General features: G+C 40.5%; 1 non-coding gene across 1 annotated transcript; it reads right to left on the reverse strand.

Annotated features, from left to right (window-relative positions):
* LOC141634647 (small nucleolar RNA R71) lies at nt 1-107 on the reverse strand. The gene has a single exon (XR_012539373.1). It is a non-coding gene; the product is annotated as a small nucleolar RNA R71 (small nucleolar RNA).
* Nucleotides 108-8,039: the final 7,932 nt, after the last annotated feature.

Here is an 8,039-nt window from a genome sequence, read left to right on the forward strand (position 1 = left end):
ATGCTAAGAGCTCAAATTACGGGTTTTAAGCAAAGGGATGAAGAGTCTTTGTATGAAGCTTGGGAGCGGTTTAAGGGAATTTGTCGCTCATGTCCTCACCATGGACTTAGCGAATGGTTTTTGGTACAACAATTTTGGAATGGTTTATATGAAGATTCTAGGAACATTCTCAATATGGGATCAAATGGAATGTTCACCGAAGTTGATGACAATCAAACATGGAACAAGATTGAGGAAATGGCGGTCCATAACTCACAATATAGTAGACCTCGCAAGGCTACTAGAGGAGGAAAGCATGAAGTGGACTCCGTTACTCAATTGGGTGCTCAACTTAGTGCTCACATTGACACAATCAACTTGAAGTTTGAACAAGCTATGGCTAGACTTGAGGAAAACTCAAAATCATCAAAGCATCATGTTAATGCCATGACGGCATCCTCATCAATCCCAAGTGGGATATGTGAGAATTGTGGAACTTTGGGACATGACCAAGGTGAATGTAGGGGAACAAATGAACAAGTGAATGCTTTCCAAGCATACAAGAGTGGTACCCCTTATTCCAACTTTTACAATGAAAACACCAAATTCCATCCAAATCTCTCATACAAAAGCCAAAATGTTCAAAACCCTCAAACAACATACACTCCACGACCCATGAGAAACCAAAATCAAAGACCCTTTTACAATCAAAACCAAGGTTACCAAAATCAAAATCCATACAATCACGAAAATGACCAAGGCTTTGATGTCCAAAAAGCGGTCCTCCAAATGCAAAAGAATCAACAAGAATTTTTCACTCAAATGCAAAAAGATAGCCAAGCAAAGGAAACCACCATCAACAACATTCTAGCTCATACCAAGATGTTGGAAACACAATTGACTCAACTAGCATCTTCAAGCTCACAAAGACAAAAGGGGCAATTACCACCTCAAAGTAATCCCCCTAGACATGAAACGGTTAGTGCCATTCACTTGAGAAGTGGTACAAGGTATGAAGCTAATCAAGAAGCAAGTTGAGGATGAAGTTGTGGAAGCTAGTGAAAAGGAAGAAATTGTGCAAAACTCCAAAGATGGAGAATCATCAAAAGAAGAAAGTTCAAAGAAAAATGAAGACAAGGCCAAGGAGAAGGAGCCCATTGTGATTAGACTTCCTTTTCCAAGTCGTCAAGCCAAGCCCAAATTTGATGATCAACTTGGAAAGTTCATGGAAATTGTGAAGAATTTGGAAGTCTCAATTCCTTTCACGGAATTAATTAATCACGTGCCGGCCTATGCGAAATACATGAAAGATATCCTCACAAAGAAGAAGTCGATCCGGAAGCTTGAGACTATCGCCTTCACTAAGGTGAGTAGTGCAATACTTCAAGGGAGTTCACCTCCAAAGTTAAAGGATCCGGGAAGCTTCTCAATACAGTGTACCATTGGCGACACAACGATCAACAAAGCCTTATGTGATCTAGGGGCTAGTGTGAGTGTCATGCCGTACTCGGTGAGTAAAAGGTTGGGGATGGGAGAGCTTAAATGCACCAATATCACACTCCAAATGGCCGATAGATCGACGAAGACACCATTAGGGGTATGGGAAGATGTCCCCGTGCGAATTGGGAAGTTTTTCATCCCGGTGGACGTTGTCATTGTTGATATGGAGGAAGATTCCAACATTCCAATCATCCTAGGAAGACCTTTCCTACACACCGCGGGTGCGGTGATTGATGTGAAACATGGTGAGCTCACTCTAGAAGTGGGAGATGAAAGCATAACTTTTAATCTTGACAAGACTATGAGAGCTCCTCGTTTGCATGAACCATGTTTCATGATTGATCATTATAGCCGAAAGGATGAAAGGAAGAAATCGGAACTCCAATGGAAGAAGAAAATTGAAGATGCTCCATTCAAAGAGCAAGTGAATTGTGACAAGGAGAGCTTGCAAAGCTCATCAAAATCAATCAAGGAAGAAGAGGATGGCCTCATTGGCCAAGAGAAGAAATTGGGAGAGTTGTCTCCATCTAAGCAAGAGATTTTCAATGATCAACTTAATGAAGTTTGTGGTCTTTGGGACGACGAATTTGAAGGGATTTTTAATCCCTACATTGGTAATGCCATCGATCAAGACCAACAACAAAGGCCAAGGTCTATTGAAGACCTCTACCATGATAATGAACAAGCCTTTGATTACTTCTTCAAGGTGTTGAGCAACATCAACAACACCTTGGACATGCCCCCTTGACATCTCATCAAGAATGAGAGTTTGATGGAGTCCTCCCTAAACCACCACTTGTAAATATTTCTAACTCCCTAACTTACATTTCAATTCTTGTATTGCATTTTTGTCATCTTTGGATTTTTATTTACTTTGATCAAAATAATTGTCATGTTTGAGAGAAGTGAGGGAGGGACTAACAATTTCAATTGATGTGTAGTGCTTTTAGCTTAGTGTGGGGATGGCAATTGCCTAGGCTATCCATGCCTAGTTGTGCCCCCACAATGAAGAACACAAGACTTGAAGAAAGAATGGAAGAATGGTAAGGGAAATGCATTGTGCACGGATGGAATCAATCCGTGTACACGGAGGAAAGAATCCGAGCGGATTCCACGAGTAATCCGCCCGTCTTCGCAGAATCCGAGCGTCATCGCGGAAAATCCGCCCGTCCCGAATCGAGCTGAATTTTGAAAATTTCTTGATCGTGGATCGAATCCGGGCGTCCCGAGCAAGAATCCGCCCGTCTTGAAGAATCCGCCCGTCTTGAAAGAAAGACGTCCGTCTTTGCGGTGAGGAAAACAAGCAAAATTTTCGGATGAAACCGAAAGTCTTCGAGGCAAATCCGCCCGTCCGTGTCAAGCAAATCCGAGCGTCTTCATCAGAATCCGCCCGTCTTTAGGCGAGTTTTGTAAAGCCAGAAAAGAGTAGAATCCGCACGGATTAGGCGGAGTAATCCGCACGGATTGCCCCTTCGATTCGAAAATTTCGGTCTCTTTAAAACCCCTCCCACCTTCCTTCATTCATTCATTCATTCATAAACACTACCCACAACATCAAAACCCTCATCCTCTCCATCACAAAAACAAAAACCTCAACAACATTCACCAAAATCAAATCAAACCATCCTTCTAACAACAAATCAATCACTCCTTCTTCAATAAAAACCAAAACCAAGCACAAAATCTTCAACCTTTGAGTCGATTTTTGATTTCATAAAGGCAAAGCCTTTCACCTTCAAATCGATTTGGGTATACTACAAATTGAAGATTTTTCATTCTTTTCTTGGTTAGTTCATCAATGGCAAGGACTAAGGGAGCAACAAAGGCAACAAAGGCACCAAAGGCTAAGGCACTCTCACAAAGGCAAAAGGCTCTTCAAACAAAGAAAGCATTGGCTATGGTGGTAGCAACACCAAACTTGGAAGTGCAACAACAACAACAACCTTCTATGGGAGCAACAACACCTTCTACTCCGGAAATTGATCAACTTTTGCATTATCCGGAGGTAACTTTTATTTCCGATACCCATAGAAATACCTTTGTCAAGTTTGCTATGAAGTCATTACAATCCACCAAATTTATATGTGAAGATACCTTAGAAAAATTGGGTGTTCTTGAGCAAACTAGAGCCTTTTTCAATGCCATGGGGTTGAAGAAATTGTTTGAAACAAAGGAATTGACATACCCCTCCCTTACCTTGGAATTTTTGAGTTCCTTGAAAGTCACCAAAGTTGAGAATAGGGAGAATCTCGAGTTTCGTCTAGCTAATGTTAGTAGACGCATTACCTTTAGGGAATTGAGTGAAATTTTGGGTCTTGGTGATGAACCGCGTTATTTTAAGAATTATGGAAAGTATGACCCCGAACCTCTTTGGGAGGCAATCTCCGGGAAGAAATTTGAGGACTTTCATGCAAGTCGTGCTATTTTGGTCCACCATCCGGGCATAAGAGTATGGCACAAGGTCGTGGGAAACACCATAATTGCAAGGAAAGATACCAACCATTTCACCAAACTTGATTTTATTCTCCTTGAATCGGCTTTGAACATTGGAAGAGTACACACCAAGCCTTACAATTCTTTGAGGCTCTTGGTAGATAGATGGCTCAACATTGATTGTGGGAAGAAGGGCACAACCGTTATTGTCAATGGCGGCCTAGTCACTATCCTAGCTAAGCACTTTGATCCTAACTTCAATCAGGATAACAAGTACAAAGCAAAGGAAGGTGGTCATCTTGTTGATATGCATACTATGATACACAAGTTCAAGTGGGTTGCCCATAACCCCCTTGACACTAAGTATGGATGGCTCACTAGTGAAGCTAGATCGTTCACCTTGCCTTCAAAGATTTGTCGTCTAAGCGTCCACCGGACCAATTATCTACTTCCCCTTTCTAAAGACGCCGAGTATATTATTCAACAACAAAAGGGTGATCTTGAAACTCCCTCCTCTTCCATTGTCATACCACCTTACCCATTTGAGTATGAAGAGTTCAAGCCGGAAGGAGTTGAGGCTAGAAAAGATTATGTGACTCTTCTCATGCAAGCAATGCACAAGCAAGCCTTTGAAGATCGGAAAATGCTTTAATTACTTGGCTCAATATCCACCCCTCCTACACTTAGCTAGGCAAGGACTACTTGATCCATCTTGTCCTTTACCTAGTTGGGCGGATAGAGAAGTCCTATTTCCGGGTGCATCTAGGGTCGTTTTGGGTGACAATGAGGTTGTTGGTAATGATGAAGAAGTTGATGATAACATTGATGAAGAAGCAAGTGAAGGAGAAAAGGATGGTGAAGATGATGATGAGCAAGATGAGGAAGAAAGTGAAGAAGCAAATGACAAGGGAAGTGGCAATGTGGCCACTTCTAATGAGGAAAGTGATGGTGATAGCATGATGGAAGATAGCAAGCCTTGGAGACTCCTACCCTCTCATGGTTTGTCTATTTCTCTCTTTGTTTTAAATATAATTTTGATCATTGTTGGAGTAGTCCTAGCACCATTAGAGGACTCACACCTCGGTACCATTGAGGTGTTCTCATTTTATTGTTCCCATTTTCAAAATCCAAAATGACAAATTAGTTTCATGCATAGCATAGTGTGTGCATGAACTACACCCATCCTTGGACATTAGCAATAGTGTCTCACTCGGTTTGGGGAAGTTAATGCATACACAATGGGAGGTAATCTAAATTATCCTCTCCGTCATAACAAAAACCATGCATCATGTAGTGTAGCTTAGTATAGATTGCATTTAGTATAGAAATCATGCATCATCGTTGCATAATTTCCATCATTTTGGCCATTGAGGACAATGCCCATATTAGTGTGGGGATGGGAATTCTAACATTTAACTCTTATTCAAAAATCCAAAAAAATTGAAAAATTTCAAAAATCATAAAAACTTGAAAACCGAAAAACATGTTTATTTCCTTTTGTAGTCTTGTATATATTGTCTTGTATATATTGTGTTTGTTCTATCCTTGTTCACATTGATTGACTACGCCACATCCGAGACATGAGGATATTGAAGACCGCATGGTATGATCTTTCCAATCTCCTTTTTCCTCTTTATGTTAATGACTATGTGGCTTTATTTTGATTGATGCGGTATAACAATGTGAACTTAGGACTTGCATTTAGTTTATATGTCATATTAGTTGATAGAATCACTTGCATTAGGATGTTTATATTAGTTGCATCATGGCATGTAGTTGCATGTTAGAAATGTTTTGAAAAATGCCTATTTAGGAACTTTGACAAGAGCAACTAAGCCATTACAAATACTTGTTCAACTTAAGACTTTGCCTACTAGAATGGTTGTAAAACACCCTAGATAGTGTCATACTAGTGTCTTTTGACCCATGACCCAAGGCCTAGTCAAGGGTTTGCATGTGAGTCACCTATCCAACCCCGTGATGCGATGTGGACTTGGTTAACTTGTCTAGGTGACCTTGTTTGACCTTGTGGTAAGGCAACCCAAAAATATTTTCTATCAATAAGCTTGAAGTGCTCATTTCAAAGAAATTTTGTCATGTGGAAGTAATGTAATGCCAAGGAAACCTCAAATGTTATGAATTGTTGAAAGTTGAGAAATTTAAGTTGTTTTGATGGAGGCGTACCACTTCGATGTGCTTTGGTGCGGGATCCATTGAATTGGGCCCCCATACGGTTGTGAATTCGGCCGCCCAGAGACAGAGTGACTATCACCCCGAAAACCTGTTGTCTAGAGGTTAACCGGTTGCCTAATAAGCGATTGGCGAAAGCAAAGGACACTAGCCCGGAAAGGACAAACCCCATCTTAAATTTTTGAAATGTGAAAGTGAAATGAGGACAATTTTGAATACTAGTCATATCCACCGTTGTGAATAAAGATTTGAGCATTTCATTCCCAAAAAGCCTTTTGTCAAGCCACTTGGTCGAGTTTGGGACGATCCATGACCTTTACTTTTGTAGAGAATTCGAGACTTGTCATGTCATATGCTACTAGCATCATAGGGATCATCATTCCACCACCATCCGATCGCTCTTGACGAAAGCATTTGGAAATTGAGGACGAAAGTAGTCTAGTTTAACACCATTTGGAGGTGATTTAGTGCCATCCTCTTAGACTTAGTAATTTGTTGAGCTAGTATTTGTGAAGGATTACATGCTCTTAAATTTGTTCCTCTTTAGTGCCTCCGCCACTTGATGAGGGAGTGGCTATTCTTTTTGTAGATGCATCCATTATGTGTTTTTGTGTGCTTAAAGTTTGGATGTGTCGCCATTTTGGCAAGACCCACCTTGCCTTGCAAGAAGGCATCCTACCTCATGGTTGTCTTGTTGTGAGTTGAAGGGGCGGAGTGAGACCCGCTAATTGTCTCATATCGGCTATATTATTAGGATAGGTTAGTATTGGTCCTAGTCTTTGTCACCTCTTTACTCGGGACGAGCAAAGGTTCGGTTTGGGGATATTTGATGTGACCATAATTAGCGCATATTTAGCCCCGAATTAGCCTTGTTCCCATGCTTTTTAGTGCATATTTGGGTCATTTCTTATCTTTAGTTCTTTGTTTTGCATATTCTTTGAGATTTTGATCCCTTGGTAGGAAAGGAGTAAGAATCTTGCATTTTCATGGCAAAACGAGACTAAATTGATCCAATTCAATGACCAAGCATCAAGGAGAGACAAGATTAGAAGGCCTTTGTACATATTATAGTAGAAGAGCAATGTTGAGAAAGGATCCTTGAGTCCCCAAGGAAATCCCCAAGGAATTTATGAAGAAAAGGGAAGAAAAGAAGAAGATATGTTGCTGATTGACAATCCGAGCGGATTGTCACCAATCCGTCCGTCCCCATTTGCACAATCCGTGCGGCTTTGTTTGAATCCGCTCGGATTCCACCTCCACAATCCGACCGGATTCCCTTGAATCCGCTCGGATTCCAACGCCGATTCCGCCCGTCCCGACCTTATTCCCCCGGATTCCAAAGACAAAGACGATTTCCTCTTCTCCAAGCTACAAAGAAAGAAGCCCTTCTCTCGAAAAATACCGGCTCCTCCTTGCTCAATCTAAAAAGTGTAATTACTAGTTTAGCCCTTAGTTAACCCTAATGCATCCTCCCTAATTTCCACTATAAATACCCCATTAGTCTAATTAGAGGAGCATGTTCTTCTTATCAATAATTAGTGTAGTTAATATCAATCAAATCTCTCTTTAATATTGTAATCAAGTATTAATCAAGTTTTAATCCAAGTTTTAGTTCTTTAATCTCTCTTTTGTTCATCCTTTATTTTGGGTAATTGAAGATTATTTGGGTTATTGTTGGGAGATTGACAACCTCTCAATCAAGCATTCAAGTACTTCTTTTATCTTTGCTTTATTATTGGAATCATTAGTAGGTATAATCTCTTAATCCCTTTTTAATTATTGTTAATTACTTTCATTTATTCATCATGTTTCATATTGTTGGTATGATTGACAACCTTGCTAGCATGATCAACATGATAATGAGTGAGTAGTCTCTTAGCTAGGGTTAAATGGGTGATTAGGGGAAACCAACATGGGGAATGATTCATGCTTAAATT

Source organism: Silene latifolia, chromosome Y (genome assembly GCF_048544455.1).
Source record: "Silene latifolia isolate original U9 population chromosome Y, ASM4854445v1, whole genome shotgun sequence".
In the NCBI taxonomy this organism is placed as follows: Eukaryota; Viridiplantae; Streptophyta; class Magnoliopsida; order Caryophyllales; family Caryophyllaceae; genus Silene; species Silene latifolia.